The 17,160-nt window shown below is 41.5% G+C and overlaps 1 long non-coding RNA gene across 2 annotated transcripts in view; it reads right to left on the bottom strand.

Annotated features, from left to right (window-relative positions):
• Window positions 1-11,580: 11,580 nt before the first annotated feature.
• LOC113964131 overlaps window positions 11,581-17,160 on the bottom strand; it is a 140,071-nt gene continuing 134,491 nt past the window's right edge. For both annotated transcript variants that reach the window (XR_003533073.1, XR_003533072.1), the window contains exon 4: window positions 11,581-11,688. This is a non-coding gene — a long non-coding RNA (uncharacterized LOC113964131). The remainder of the gene's footprint in view (window positions 11,689-17,160) is intronic.

Genomic DNA, 17,160 nt, shown 5'->3' on the forward strand with positions numbered 1-17,160 from the left:
TGCCACTCATTTATTGGGGTGGGGGTTTTTTCAGCCCAAATCAGTGGAATTGCAGAATAATCTGTGAAACATGGAGCATGCCAGCAGGATCACGAGGGTGAGGGTCCCAGCAGAGGGCTGCCAGTAGGACTCTCTCCCACCCCAGCACTCTTGGGCTGCAAGTCCACCCAGCACACACTAGCCTGCAACCCAGAGCTGCACCTCCATGAGGTACAGCTCGCACAGAACTGGACGGCTTGACAACACTTCAAGGACCTCAAGGACCACAGCCAAAGGAATCCAGCTGAAAAGCAGACAGTCCGGTTGCACTGCCAAATGGCTAAGTTTGGTACCGGAGCTCACAGTGACCACTGCCGTCATCCTTAGGGCAGCAAGTGCACGTGTGCCAGGCATGAAATCAGGGCTGATAATAGTCCAGGGAGGGATGAGATGGTTCAATGCCTGTAGCTGTGGCCACGCACACTTAAGAATAATGAATCTGAACATAAAACACCCTCCATCTCCCCAAGACTAATGTAAAAACAACACTTAAATATATTTTTCCATTTTTTGAAAAAGCATTTGATTCATATTTTCAGGTTTTCTTCCACAACCACCAGAAATAGAAAACTGATTTAAAAGGTGAGAAGCAAGAGAAGAGAAACACAACAAACAGTCTTTATCTGTTGCTTTCTTCCAAGAGCTGCAGTTTTCAGAAGAACACCAAAGTAGACACTGATAATATCACTCTCACATCTATCATAATAAGTCTCACAATACCTGGAAGATCTGAAGTCAACATTTTCAGAAGAAAACCTTACAAGAATGATCTTGGCCTATCCTTAATTTTGTCCACATCAAACACAGTAGCCAATAAAGGCCTATTGTTTTGGGTGCAGAATGCAAGATGCAAGCATGAGAGCTTCTAAAACAGCATGCGCGTGATACATGATGTGGGAAATTTAGACAAATTCAAGAAATTTACTTTTATTTTTCTTTATATACATCTACTTCTGATAGTTATGAACCCTAGTTTGCACAGGTAGGCCAAAATTAAGTTTGGAGTCAAAGTCTCAGTAAATTTGATTCGGATTTTAGCGAGTTACAAGCTAGAAGGTGTGTGATAAACACCACTCTGTTATAATAGCATCTCTCACTTATACTCAGCAGGGATATTTGTTTAAGTGACAAAAGAATTTGGTATCAATCCCTCTCACTGAGTAAGCTGCACTTGATCTGTACAGCCAATGAATAATAAATCAATGCAAATTACACCACTTTATCACTAACAACCATTTTCTGGTCAGCTACACCACAGAATACAGTCTCTCCCACAGGAGACAAATAACCCCCACTGTCTTAAAATAGGAGTTATTTATAGCCCACAGGAAAACAATTGGGCTCTAACATATAATTTGCACAACTGTTTATATTTGTAGTGAGTTTGGCCCTTGAAATCTTTGGCTACAATGAATGCACAAGCTGCTTTCATCATTCGTGCATGACTCTGCAAATTATTTTTAATTGATACCTGAACATTTAGATGTTAGGCAGCTCCCCATGCCCCACAAGTACCACCTTAACACTTGACAACCAGATCACCTATATACTGCTCCTTAACCATCTGCAACTTTTCAGGGTAACAATTTTTAATAGAGGTTGGAACTCTTTTAAGGTATGAACTATCAAAAATAAAGCTCTATATCAGGAATGCAGACAACTTGAGAGGGGAAGGTTTATTACTCACTCTCTATTAGCATAGTATAAAGCCATTCTTCTTTTGAAAGATGGATGGATTTAGCCCCTCAAAGGTGCCAAAAAGCTGCACGGATCTGGAGAAAGAGGTCTTTGGGGCACCCTGAGGCCAGTTAGGGCCTCACCTTTTTCCATGAAGGTGGATACTCTTTGTGTAGCATAATTTTCAAGAGCTTCTATCTAGAGTTCATCAATGAGAACTAGAGGAAAATATCACATCAATGTAAGCCAAAGCTAACTTCATCTATTCAAAACACTTATAAGAGCATGGAATAATACAACCATAACATCATGCAAATCGTCCACAGCCCACTTACCCACAATGGTTTAGTCCTGACGTACAAAATTCAATCTGAACTAAAATTCTCTCCTCATACTTACATTAACATGCTTATATTAACAGCTTTGATGGCATGACCAATAGCAGTTACCTACTGAATTCAGGGACCAACTGTCTGGACACAAACTCCCAACATGCAATTCTTTGGATACTGTTCAGCGAACAAGCCTCTCACGGGTAATGGCACGTGAAACCTTGAGAACGGTTCAGCCAAGCTAAGGGAAACAAACGCTAAGCAGCTCCCCATGGGGAGAGCATGCACAGTAAACATGGGGGATGGAGGGAGGAGAAGGGAGAAAGATGCCTGTGAGCTGCCTCTGAGCCTGGTAGTGCCCACCTAGCTCTCCCGCTGCAGGAAAATCCCAGCTTTCCCTAGGTTGGGCAGCAAGCTCAGCTTCCCGACAGCACCCCCAGATCCACACTGGCTGCCGTTCAAGGGCAGAAATAGCAGCCACTGGGAGACCTGCCTGCCATGCCTCTTGCACCACTCCAAATTAAGTCAACTTCAGCTGCTGTGGGGTCTGAGGTTATCAGGGCAGAGATCTCTGCAAATAAAGAAATATAAACTGTGTGAGTCTGTTCATACTCTTCCCTCTTTGTGACCAAGAAACTTCTTTTAAGGCTGGCTTGACTTGCCTTGGAGGCTTCCCAGAGAGCTGTATAATACAGATGATTGAAATGCAGACTATGTCAACAGACACTTCCTTTGAGAGAGGTAAACAGGAGGACAGCACCTTGTTCATCAAAAACAACCAGACATACCTATAGGGCATGCAGAGCCCGCCAAGATCCTTTGGGGTTTTCTCTTTCCTTCTAAAATGAAAACAGTTATTAACTTTTTTTCCCCCAAATTTAATATTAAAAGAAGAAAATGCTGGCAACTCCCATGATAGTGTTATGTCAGCTGCTTATGTCAGGTCAAATACAGTGCGACAGGAAGTAGGGGCTCCACATGAATACTACCACATTAACTTGGTGCCATTCTGCTCCTCTGTCCCAAACATGTACTGCTAAACAATGCTCGATGTCCAGAGAGAGGATGTCCAAACCCACAGCTTTCTGCCCAGCCTGCCCAAGTGAAGAGCACCCTTGTAGAAAGGAAAAGGTAATTACATACCAGACTGCACCTCATTTCAGAGTTCCCATATGATCAAGTCCTCCTGTCCCAGAAAGAAAAGTAATTGGACATTCTTCCGTGGTCTAGATGTGGTGGTGGAAATAGCACAGTGTAGGATAGCAAATAAATATTTTCAGCCATCCAGCTCACAAAAGCAAGCAGAAGACAGCAACTTGGCACAGCACTTCAGCAGTCATCACAATAGCCAAAGTAAATGAACATAGTGACTGAGAAGGTAAAAACTGGAACTTGTTCAGAAAACTATTCACTTTCCAAGTTTCTATTTCTCTAGTTTTAAGGTATGCAAAACTATTCTCTAATGCCTTTATTAAAATGCATATTTCTTAATCTTACCATCCTTGTTATCCAAGTTCCTAGTTCTTCCCTACTATGTCAGATGAATGGAAGCAATACACCAGGGCAAAGCAGCAAGGCTGTTTTGAGCCTTTTAAGCACCTTTCCCCATGCAAGCCTAGTGGAAAGCAGGATATGACTAGACTCTCTTTCACTACAAGGCAGATCTTAGTTCCTTCACTATACAGGGTTAGTGACATTTCCTCTTCAGCTATTTAGTCATTTCCCTGGTACAAAGTGCCATAGGTGATGCCTTAATGAGATGTATGAGACACAAGTGCCAGGCTGCTGAAGCCAACTACATGAGAGCCCTTGTTTGCACTCACCAGCTTCTCTGTGCTTCTCCTCTCACTGCCAGGAAGCCTTGACATGACCAAAATTTACAGCAGTTATAACACACCACTGCTAAATGCAAATTTTAATTAGAGCATTTGCCTCTGATGTAATGCAGTAATAAGGAGAAAATAGGTGTCTCTGCTTTTTACTAAGGATCTCTGCATGCAGGCAGGTATAGACAGACCCAAGCTTGCTCTGCTTGTGCTCCAAGCTGGCTCCCAGTTGAAAGCTGTATGCAGTATGCAGTGCACAAGCAAATAGGCCCTGCACTCAACACACCTAAGCTTGCCTAGATGACTGCGAGCAGAAATGAGAATTTTGCCCCTGTATCAAAGGATTGAAAAAAACCCACCACTTTTTCTTTACATCCAGCACTTGTTCACACTTGCCCTAACAAGCTCTCCAGTATTGTCCTTGTCTTCTCATAGGTGTATGTTTTGAGAGGTTTTTCGGCTTGCTGTTCATTATATTTAGGTCATTTGCAACTGTTAAGCTATCATCTGCACAGAGATGATAGCAAGTATAACAGAAGTAATATTCAGAGAGGATAAACCACAGTGGGTAGTGGATTATAATAAGGAACCAGTGAAGCCTGGATGACCCTTATCAGAGCAAGCCAGCTCTTGCTAACACACCTCTAAATTAGGGCTTACCAATTCTGTTTTAGTCTAGCTATTTTAAAAAAGAATCACAGCAAAATAACAGAACATGAACAGAGACATAAAAAACAGTGCAAAACCAACGTGTCCATTCTTTTTATTAGGAGGTTTATCAAGTGCCTAACCAGTCAACAATCAAACCACTAAGACAGCATAATAAAATTGAAGTAATTTTTAGAACACACTAAATTTTAAGTATTGAGTAGCCTGTTGTCTGACACTGATCTTCTTTTAACCTCTGCTCAGATACTGTTATTGAAGAGGAAAACAAGAAAAGGTCAGGAACAGCAGGGTTTTCAAGAGCAGACTAAGCACGGGAGAACTGACTACTCTATAGCACCCCAGAAGCACATGAAGGCACCTCTTCAGGCAGGATGACAGACTTTTCTCCTTGCTGTTATTTCACTAGCTGAGTAGGAGCCAGGTGATTTCCAGCTCTAGCCTGGGGGGTAAGTAGCCTTCCCTGCCCCTCCCACAGCTTTCCTACCCCGCCAGGCTACTCTTCCCAGCAGGGGAGCTACCTAGCGGGAATTACTGGCTTGAACCTCCAGCAGGATCCAGCAAGTCCTTCCTCCTTGTCATCCCCCACCTCCCACCTTTACAGCACGAGGTTTGTGGAAATGCTTTGAAGAGCAAACTAGTCCCAGAGGCAGCCTAGCTGACAGATGCCCGCCACTCTCAAAGAGGGTGTTTGGTTGAGCAGCATAACTTCGCTTGTATACTTGATTTCTGGAGCCTGCCTGTACTGCAGAACACTAAAGAGCTGCCTTTGATCTCTCTTCACTTTCCTGCTTTTGGGCTCAAATCTAGCAATGGTATCGACTCATAGTTCTGAGCCGTCATTGCTGGTAGAGAGGAAAAGCGCTAGAGACAGATAAGCATTAGGGAAGAAGAACATGTATTACTTCAGTAAATTCATCAAATAATATTAATTAGTTCAGGAAACCCCCAGATGAAAACAAAAACAAACAAACAAAAATCCCTCCTTCATTTATGGTAAAGCCAAGAGACTATAAATCCGGAATACCTTTTCCTCTTTCTCCCTTGGCAGCAAGACTGGGATAGAGCAGGTCAAGAAACAATATCATGACTTTGCATGCTGTCAGGCTGCTATACAAAAAGTAAGACAGAATATGAATGTAACCTGATTTCTAGTAGACCTGGGAGAGCCTTAACGCTGAAGTTTGTATACCAGGTTTGTAATTACTAAGATCTCGGACCAGCCCTTGTTTCTGAGTACTGGCCTAGATTAGCAAGTCACCTGAAAGTTTACAGTAGGAAAACCATATGGATATATTCCTGTAGCTACATGTGTACAGTAATTATGGCATAGGTAAGCAATAACATATGCCCAAGGCATCATACTTGGTGAGGCACGAGGCTTACGTGCATATCTATTATGACTTTAGGCTTCAAAGTACCTTATTGCTCAGACAAAATCGGTAGCCTACTTCCTTGTAAAACACACATAAGGATCTATTGCTACAACACAAGATTTAAAGCATGGGTACCAGAACTGTGCAAGGGAGAAGGAGCATCTTAAAATATTTTCCTATACTGTTTACAGTGAACGCACTTTAAAATAGCAGGCAAAACTAAACATCACTTAACTTCAAAAAATGCCAGCTTCATGCCAATGCCCAAAGTCTGGTTGCTTTGCAGGCACTTCAACCTTATGCTCCCCTCTGAAAAACTGAGTCCTTTCTAATACATTATCTATTTGATTGCTTTCAGACCTCTTATCAATCAAGAAATCCCATCACAGTCGTGTGACCAGCAGCTGTGGGCTGACATTTGTGCATGATAATTTATGACAAAAATCAATAAGTGTTTCCCTTTCACATAACTTTTTAAAAATAAGACCACATTTTAAACAAAAGTATGTTTTTCTGAAGATTAGTTTCAAAATTAATAGCACCAACTTCAAAGCAAATGTTTCTGTGAGAGCTGTTATAACATTCGAGTTCTTACATGATCTTCAAGGCTGCAGAGTGACCTAGGAGGCAGCCATAATGAGAGACAGACAGTGAATAAAGCACTGATTTAATTATGCTGTTTGATATGTGATGACCTCATCCACTGCTGTTTATACTACTATAGTGCTTGAAATACTCTATCAACATATGGGAAGGCAGTCTCCAGCCTGAAGAGCTTACGATCTCCCAAGACAGAAACCAGATGAAGGTGTTTTCTTCCTGTAGCTTATAGTAGGTTTTGAAGTTTTGCTCATTTCCATCAGTTCTTAAATATGCATCGAATGCTGGAAAGTAGGTTGCTGAGCAAGTACTCTAAACTTGCTGGACAGAATATCCACTCCTTTGATTACAGAAGAGGATTTCCAATATGTGAAAGTCTCTGTTCTATTATAAAACAAACAACTGCAATAAGAAAATATTGACGGGGTGGAGGGAATCTATAGCTATTTACACCATCTTCACCAAATTCCCTGAGTTCTGGAGATACCTCATGCCCCAGTGTGAGCTTTGCCTTTTGCTATAAAAAGAAGAGTGGGGGTTGGAAGCAGTACAACCTCCTAAATTGTCCACCAAGACAACTGTGCTGTAACTATCTCCAGTCAGAAAATTAACTGTCAAAGCTCAGAGTTTGGTTAAATATACATATATGTCTTATTCTGCACTCCCGATTAAGATTCTCTGAAAAATATGCAGTAAAGTAACTCTTTATGGTGTTAATGCCATGAAAATCTCCATGAGGAAATAAGTAGTTCTTTATTCAGTGCACCATCTGCCAACCATGCTGTAAATAAAGCCATACAAGAAATGGTGAGAAACAAAACAATCAACAACCTACCCACTCATTAAGCATTAGCCATGCTGTGTGCTGAACAATATGCAGGCCTTGGGGGGTGGGGGGAGGAGGGGGAAGCACACAATCCTCTAATTAAAGGCAATCAAAATGAATATTTACCAAGAGGATGAATGAGTAACTTTTCTAGCCTCCGACTGCTTGCTTTTGCAACCTTGAAGTTCAGCCCTGTTCAGTAATCTAAGCGCCTAACTTAAGGCATTATTCACATTATTTTATTTCTCTATAGAAGGAAGCCCACAAAATACATGAAGCTGGTACGTACACACACGTGTACAAGGACCACTGCTTTCACTGTCACCTATCACAGCAACCAGAAAAAAAGACAGATTAGAGATACACCAGCTGTATGTAGTTTAAAGGTCATTCTGGAATAACAACAGGTAAACTTAGTACACCCTCTCTCTTATAGTGAGCTTTCTCAGCAACACTACATTTTAAAACCACTATTTAAAATAAAATCCAAGGACTCCTTCTTGCAAGGATAAAAGATCAAAAGAGTGTAAATTAATTACAATACTAGCAAAGAAAAATGTGTATATATACAACACATATGTGTATTTGGAAACCTTTAAAATGGTACAGAGAACTTAACCAAGGAGAAAACATTTGTCCAGCAGAGCTGAAAAATAGCTGTGAGACACTAACAGTAACGTGTTTTCATTTTCTTTTCAAACTCTGATACAAATTCAGCTAATATCACTTAGTGTGATCTCATACCAGGATAGAAGCCAAAAGTTTCACTTGAAATCTTTGCAGTTATCAGATCTGGAAAACTTTTCAATCACTTAAGTTTGAGAAACATTAAAAAAAAAAAAAAGACCAGAGATAAAAGGCCAGGGGCTTGAAACATTTATCACTTCATCATACTCTTCCATTTGATGCTAGGTCAGCATCTTTACAGATACAATGAAATGTTTGCTTTACTTGTATTTCGACACATTCGGAAAAAAAAGTAAAATCAACGAATGTACAGGGTTAGAAATAGACACTGAGCAACAAGACCAGGCAATCCATAGGGAGGACAAGCCCCTTAGCTAGCATGTTCAGGAGTCAAAAAGCTCCCAGGCATAAATGGAGGTTTCCAGTACTTGATTGCAGCACTGGAAAACTGCAAACACACAGCCACATTGCTTTGGTGTCACCCTCTCAAGCACCAGGTCTGCCATAGAGTGGGAACAGCAACTGGGTAGTACATAGAGGGTAAGCGTGATGCTCTCTGAAAGGTCAGGATTGCTACAGCTGGACAAGCTCTTCCCTCCACTTTGCCATGGCTCCGGGGATCCCAGACCTGCCCATAATACAGCTCTGTCCACCAGGGGCCTGGGAAACAAGAACAAGCTCACAAAGCCCTCAGACTGATCCAGACAAAGGCTGAAAGAGGAAGACAACATGATGTCCAGGAAAACATAGTGCCCTGTTTTAAGCAAATGTTATTAACATATTTAGGCAATTTCTAAAATAAGAGACTTCCAGCTCCATATGACATATGTAGGGACTGCATGAGCACAGATCAGGCTAACAAGTACTTTTCTGGCATGTCTTTGACACCTCCAGTCTCCTCCCGATAAAACAAATACACCACAAAGACTTCAAAGCACAGCTGTAGCCAAAGGAAAAGCAGGAAAAAGGTAAAAGTGAATATATCCACATGCACAAAGTGGTCTTTACTTCACCAAGCTGACCACTGTTTTGAGAGTCTATGCCAATTTTTGAGCTACTAGGTCAGCCCCAGAGCTGCCCTGATTTCAGGCAGGAGTCACATCTTGCCAAGTAACAGCCCAACTACCCACTGCAGGACAAAAGCTACTCATGCAAAGCCTGAATCTTTAAAACATTCACAACCACTTTAATCTTCCTGTCAAGCAACGAATATACAGGCCAGCAGATAACCAGACTTTCTTCTGACAAACTTCAAAATAAAATTTTAAAACACTGGCTTTTTCTAAGCAAGGCAGTATATGAAATATAGGGAAAAAAAAGACCATATTTTCAGAAAGCACCACAAGACACTCAGATGTGGGGTTTAGGCTGATGGTTACCCAGTTTTGTCACCATAGGCACCCCTTTCTTAAAAAAATAGAAAATACAGAAAGTACTATTAAAATGCTTCTGTTGCTTTCCCACACTTACATAAAAGCATTCTTAGTGCATGCACACAAATCTATTGAGCTTTTTCCATTTCCTTGCTGAGAAAAGTGATTTTTCTCTCCCTCCAATAAGAGCTACCATTTGCATCATACTAGTGAACAAAAACAAGAAAGTTGGAGGTTGAATCTTATCACTGTGTATTTCCTAATGAAGATCCCTGCTCTCCCATTACCTTCCAAAACTCCCCCTCAAAACACTTGTTTTCTCATTATTGCCTGGACATTTCTCAGCCCTTTGTTCGCTCCACTTATTCAGAAAGGTCTGATTTCTGGTTCCCTGACTTTGTGTTCACCTCTGTCTCTCATCAACTGCAGGGGAAACTCTTTCATACTTGGTCTCAAGTACAGCCCACCAAGAAACATCTCTAGAGGAAAAAAATGTTTAGCATACGTGGCTGAACAGAAAAAATCCCACCCACTTCACTCTCTACTCCATCCTTTCATCTCGCTCTTTGTTCTGGAGAAGCCACACAAGTTACTATTCCCATTTGTTTTCCTCCTTCACCCACTGAGCTCCAGATGCTTTGATATACCACTGACACCCCCTTTGCTCTGCTGTCTACCCTTTTACCCCCTCCAAGTGCTGGGATACTCCTGTACCTTGCTGCAGCCTGCTGCTCTCCAGCATACACTTGCACCTGCTGCAGACTGCTGCTTCAGGCAAAGCCTCAGACATCGTCCCTGACACCTTCAACACAATAATGTCATCATCTTATCTCCCTACCCAACTTAAGGTATTTCCTTTGGCTGCAGGGTTGTAGGCAGCATGGCAACATCTCAGTTCTGGTCCTCTCAAGCTGACAGAGTGCTGTCCAGATCCATCTCTTTTGCTTTTTCGTATTGCCTGCCCCCACGTACATAAGGAAAAGACTCAGAATGTCATACAAAGCTGCTCTGGATTGTGCAGCCTCTATTTTCAGCCCTTAGCACAATTTAGACAAAATGGATCTAAGCTACAAGAATGTTTAAATTAATTCAAAGATACTGCTGCTGCTCTACCAGTGTTAGAGCTCATTTTTACTAGTTCTTAAATATTTCTTGTTGTATCACATCTTGGTGCAAGACCTGTCTGGTCAACATCATCTGCAATTAAAGCTCATCCTGTTATGTACTGCTCAGTGTTGGTATATACACAGGACCATATACATGCTCCTGGCAGGCCTGTATAGATGCAGAAATAAGAACTCTGCCAAAAGCCAGGGCTTCAACACCATGTGCTTTTCTAACAGGAATTGGATCTTCTCACTTTGAACAGGTTGTACTAAGAAGCATAGATCTTACTCATTGGTCAGTAGCTGAAGGTGATATATGCTAGGTATTCACAAAGCTGAAAGTAATAAGAATGCCAATATGTACATTCCACAAAAAGGTCATATACCCTTTTCTAACGATGGACCCATGTATCTACAGTCAGAGCCAAAGAAAGACAACCCAAAGTCCTATCTATCCTCCTACAGGGTTTGGCCTCTAGTTTCTCTCTTTCCCTCTGAGGGCAGGGATGTAGCAAGGGAGGGAGGCAGGAAGACACCCAAGCTGGATTTGTAGCCACTGGAACTAACATATCACCTCCACTCTAACACGCTCCGGGAGCAGCCCAGGTGCAGTATATCCACATTTGGTGCTGTTGCTAACCTGTCTGTTTCACTAAGAAATATGCGCAGGAGTCTAATAAAGCTCCACCTTCAGCTTTTCTCCAGTGACAGCCTTACTCAGAACCACTTCAACAAACGGCTAAATTAATTTTGTCAGTTCAGATTTCTTTGACATTGGGCTAAAAGCTTTCAAATATAGAACATTCTACATCAGAGGGAGTTGGTGAGCGTAGGAGGGGGTTGAGATTTACAGAAAAATTACACTATTTTTTAATGAAAACCCTCTTATTACGGAACAGGAACAGAAAACTGAAGGCTGATGTCTGTAATTAGGAGGTGTATCTGTAGTATCTGAAATTTATTCCATTCTTACATACAGTCATCTGAATTGTATCTTACTGTTTTGACTAAAAACCTTCTGAAGTGAGGACTGCATTAATTACTAATTACCTCATAATTCACTCACCCGTCTTTCCTGGAGCAGGAAGGAAGGGAGTTCAGAATCCTCCATGTAAGCCCTTCAATTCCATTCACATCTACTTCAGAGGTCTAAATCCTCATGCTTCTCTGTGACTAAAGCCTAAAATAAAGAAAACCAGAATAGGAACACTTAGTAACTTTATGTAACGCAGTGATAAAAAATTAAAGTATAATAATACATGTTTTAAAACAATTCGTTTATATTATATTATGTCTTTCAGATACTCAATGCAAAGACCTTGCTCTAATTCAAGGTCAAATGACTGTAAGATGACAGAAAACACAATGCTTTTATACAAGTACATAATCTTATATTTCAGGATTTTTACCAGTTGGGCACCACAAGCTCTTTAGTCACTGGACGAAGTCCAAAATTTCAGTCAGGATGCTTCCTTACTAAAACCTTTCTGGAACAGGAACACAACCTGGAATGTGCTCTTAAAACATAGCCTTGAGAAATAAAATTTATTGAACATTCATACTGCAAAAAGGAAGCCAAACTGTGTCAGCAGAAGACAAATCTACTCTCAGACACATATTTTCTTGTTCTCTGCAGACACTACCTTTCAGCGGATTTTATCTATTTATTTTAACAAATCAGGTCCAAACACAGGACAAAGGTGCTGGGCAGTGGCAGTGGTTGATGTCCCTGTAACACTGCAGAACCCTGTGGGTAGCCTTCCAGCACACCCTCACATCTTGCCCTCTGCTACTCCCAAAGGCGCACAGAGTATCTGCTGCCCACCTTGGAAACACAGGCTACAGCATGATGGCGACTGCAGTTTTAACAGCCAAAAAATAAGACCAAAACTTCAGCCCTACTAAGTAAACAGTAATAAAAGTTCAAAACCGTAGCTAAGATTAGGTACAAAAAAATCCATATTTGCACATCACTCGTGCAAGTACGTTCTCACAAAAATATGCCCTCATGCCATTTATTTCCTATTCCCACATTTATAATTAATTTTTATGTAGCATTACTATAGATAGCAAATTTTTCTATTACACAGCATGCATTTCTGTTTGCATGGCTATAACCTTGAAAGAAAATCAACATAAGCAGGCATTCTAGTCTGAAATCACAAAGTTTTGTAGTACGTGTCTGTAACACTGAACCATGCAGAGTGAACTGAAGACACTGAGGCCTGGCAGACTTGTGTCACCCAGGCATTCAACTCTGTCAACAGTATTAGAGACTCTTCCAATGCTTAGAAAGTCAAATAAAAGTTGACTTCTGTAAAACATTCTGAAAATCCTGAGAAGGATAAAAGAAAGGACATTTTGTCAGCAATAAACATTTTTACATATCTAAGCATGTTAAGTGCACCTTCACTTTTTAACAGCATGAATAAAACACACTGAGGCTGATCAAAATCAAGAAACATTCACCTACATAGTACGATCCTTGTTCAAATTATAAGCTTAAGAGTTAAAATAAAGGAAATCACAAGGTAAGAAGGGACACAGTGATTAACATCCAGTTTTGGATTAAGGTTTGAAGCCAAAGGTCCCCAGTTTATATGGAGAGGTTCTGTAGCACATACTAACAAACACTCTTAAAAGCACAGATGCAGCATATTGACCACTGTGGTAAGTCAGAAAGAGCCCATGCTGCACAAGCACACACAATGCTGTAAGGGTTACAGCTGAGGCCACTGTCTTGACAATTCAGCAGTTGTGGTTTATGCAAACAGCCAGTTCGGAAACTTACAATTGTGTTTTTTATAATCATGATGTGTGTACGGTGTAGTGTTCTCCACATGTGCTGGAAACTTGTCCACAATAACTACACTACAAAGAAAGCTTTGGTTTGCACACTTCTGGTGGTTCAGTTTACACCTGGAGCAGACACAGCATCTACGAACAAAAATGTCTTCCTATTACAAACTTGTCTGAGTCTATGTGACTAAACATAATTTGCCACATTCAATTCAATTCCTTGCTGAGGAATCATAACTGGAAAATTTTACCTTCAAAATGGGGCTTCAAAATGTACAGCCTCATGTTTTCTAACTGAAGTAGCTAAAACTACAAAAAGGAAGACACCCATGGAAGCTCATGAGGGGTGACAATCATGCTCTAGTTTGGACTCCTCTGGCAGTGACAGAAAAGATGGAAATCTTAATTTGATTGATTAACCAAAACTAGCATCATAAAAAAGTTGCTCAGATCTTTTGCTTTAGTGACTGGACTGCTTTTTGAGGAGTATGATGATGAAGTGAGTTTCCCCAGTTCAATCAGACAGGCTCAGTATTAGAAGACCAACACATGAAGCAAGTATGGCCTGTAAATGTTCATGATGACTCACTTCTCATGCACTTTGTGGTAGTTTCAAAGAATATTTCAAAGCTCAGCTGTCACCAATATCTGATAGCTTCTTCAAGCACACAGAGGCACACACCTTTAAATCTGCTGACTGCTGGAGTGAAAAAGGAAAGCCAGAAGTTTCAGAATGGGTACTAAAATAGAGATGAATTCTTTAATGAGCAAACCCTGAGGTTCATTCTCCAGCTTGGATGCACTGAAGCCAAAGGGTATCTTGATTTCTTGAATTCTCCCTAAATTCTAACAGCACACTATAGGTATTTTTTCTCATTTTTGTGCAAGCAAGCATGCATACACAAATCAGCCATATTATACTTCCTTTCCTTTATCACAGTCTCTGGAAATCGAAAATTTTTTAACATATTCAAAACAATACCATCTTTATTGAAGATGGTCAGATAGAATACTTTGTTTATTTTTTATGCAACCATGTGCCTATATTCCATAAAAGAGCTAACGGAATAATTAAACCAAGACACATGGCTGAGATACAAAAGAGTAAATTCCCTTCTCTGCCCTTCTCAGGCAACCACCAGTATATATCTTTTAATACTTTTATCTATAAGGGAAAAAAATTTAGAATACTCACAGAAGCTCAATCCTTCTTTCCAAAAGACTGCCAAAGCCATCTGAAACACATATGGCAAATATACATAGCAAAGAAAAATGCAAGGCCTTCCTAGCATTTGGGAAAGAGAGGAGAGGAACCAATCAAATAAAACACAGTGGAATAAATCAGGCCACTTAAACACATATGTGCACACATATTCCTCCACAGGATCTTCCTACAAAAAGGTCATCCAAGGCCGTGTATACACACACAGGGGTATGCACCCGTAAAGGGGTGGGGTGTAGCTCTGCCAAAACATACCCAGCTACCAATAATACCACTGGCCAGGTAAGATGGTGAGATTCCCATTTTTCCCTGTTTTCAGTCCAAGGAAGTCATAGAAAGTAAGGATGCTGCCCACCCCAGGCCTGCAGCTGATGGGGGCCTTCGCTTATGTGGAATGGCTTCACACATGATGGAGACAGGAGTGCCTGCACAGGGGGAACCTCCATCATGACCCCTCTCCAGTGGCATTACATTTGAAATGGTACTGCCTTTGCACTCTGGGCATGTAGAGCTGCACGTGAAGGGTCGGTTGGCACCAGGGTGCAGAGAACCAGTTCAAATGCCCAAAAGAAGTGTAGTGGGTTGGTTTTCTGGATTTTTTAGGCCTTCCTTAGAAATGAGGTCAGAAATCTAAGGAAGTATTCCGTATCATCCCTTTCCATAACACAACATATAAAAGGAGCAGATAAGAGGCCTTCACTCTCTTCGCTCTTCAGGTGGCTGAAGACGACAGGTCCCTCTCGCAGACGGTTTTGCTTGTATAGGCCAAAGCCTGCCTGCTCTGACCTGCCGTTATCTCCGTTCCATTCCGGAGGCGTGGGGAGTTAGTTCTGCTGTCTCGTTCAGGGAAGTATTTAATTCATTTTTGTATTTATTCGCTAGCTCTCTATTAACAGGTATATTTGGAGGATATTTGTTTTTAGGCTTTTTTATCCCTGTTTCCCCCTCCCTTTTCCCTTTTTCCCCCTCGGGAGCTCCCTATTGTGTATAATATATTCAAATTGTATATATAATTGTAAATATATGTAATATCTATATATTTGATATAATCCCATTTCGTTTGGACTTCTTTCAGGTTTTTTTCTGTGGTTCGTTTTTTTTTCCTCGCTTGGGGAGAGTGGGAGGGGGGAGGAGACAGCTTGGACTTGGCAGGAGAGCCAGGCCAAACTGATACAAGAAGCAGCTTCAGATGCAGAAAGTCGGTAAACGCCAATTGCTTTTTACCACAACAGTCTTGCAGAAATATCCATGTGAATGCATGCACGCACATAAGAGGTGTGTGCAGAACACCATCTCTACTTCAAAAACACTGTGAACTAGGGTAAGTTAAAGATCAACAGATTGTGAGATTTTCCTGAAAATGTAAATATACTTCTAGAAATTAGTCTTGATCTTCACTCCTCCAAAAAGTGTAATGTCTGTCCCCATAACCAGAAAGATTACTTTCACAACCCCCACTACCACTATTGATCTTTTGACTGTTATTTTAACAAGTAAAATCATATCGCTTTTTCAACACAATGTTAATATGACCTGGAGTTTGGCCACATTGCTTACAGGGACATTATCAAAGAAGTGGTAAATTGAGCCTCAGAACCTTAGAGAAGTAATTAATGTTTGCTTATACCTATTTCAAGCCTATCCAGTGCAGCCACAACTTGGTTTTGTGGGAGCAGGGAGGGAGCTTTTGGGTCTTGCTTACTTACTAAAAACCATACATAATGTGATCCACAAGGACCTTAGGAGAGAAGATGGTCTGAATCCCCCCTCTCACCTCGCCATCAAGAAACACAATAGAGAGAAGGCAAACCATACAAATCTGGCTCACATCAATCCAAAGGCCACATATGCTATGGCAGTCGCCCCCAGTTCCCTATTTCACGCTGGAACCCCTATCATCCCCCACTGGTATGGAATAGGAGGAACAACAGCAGCAGCAGGACTCGTTGCATCCTCCATCACAGAGAAAAAGCATCAAGATAAACTTGTTGTGCCATCTCCCATAGGAGTAAAGGGAACTTGCCTGTTATGTATGCCCTTAGCACAGAGTACAACATAAAACTAGGGTTCAGGATGAATGAGATAGCCCAAAGGCCCACACAGAGTGGCGCTAGATGGGGCCTGCTCCAGGCAAGGTGCCAAGAAAACAGGGTTGCATGAAACTACTCGCCTGGGCCATGGCTGGGGGACCTAGTCTAGGGCTGAGTGTAAAGTTCAGGTTACAGTCAGGGCTGAGAAAAAAATAAAGCACAGAGGCCCACAGAGAGTGGGCACTCAAGCAAGTAATGGATGCAGGTCCTATCTCCCACTGAACACATCTCCTGCATGCAAGCAAGATGAAAGCTGTAATCTGCCCCTCACAGCTGCCACTGCAGGTTGCAAATACCTTCAGGCAGACATCATAAACTTCATTACACCTGATTAGCCTCAGGTTCTTAGCACAGCATCCCAAAACATTACCCCCTCTTGCTTCCCATCTCACTTTCAATTCCAACAACATTTCACAACTTCCAGAAGCATTCCTGCGAACATCTGCACCCTTCAGCTAGCCTTTCAAAGCACAGGGTCTACAGCTTCTGAGAGAGCTGAGGCAGGTACCCAGGGGCCCTGTCTGCAAACACCTGTGTGAGA

The sequence above is a fragment of the Neopelma chrysocephalum genome, unplaced genomic scaffold, assembly GCF_003984885.1.
Source record: "Neopelma chrysocephalum unplaced genomic scaffold, ASM398488v2 Primary Assembly neopelma1_26, whole genome shotgun sequence".
NCBI lineage: Eukaryota > Metazoa > Chordata > Aves > Passeriformes > Pipridae > Neopelma > Neopelma chrysocephalum.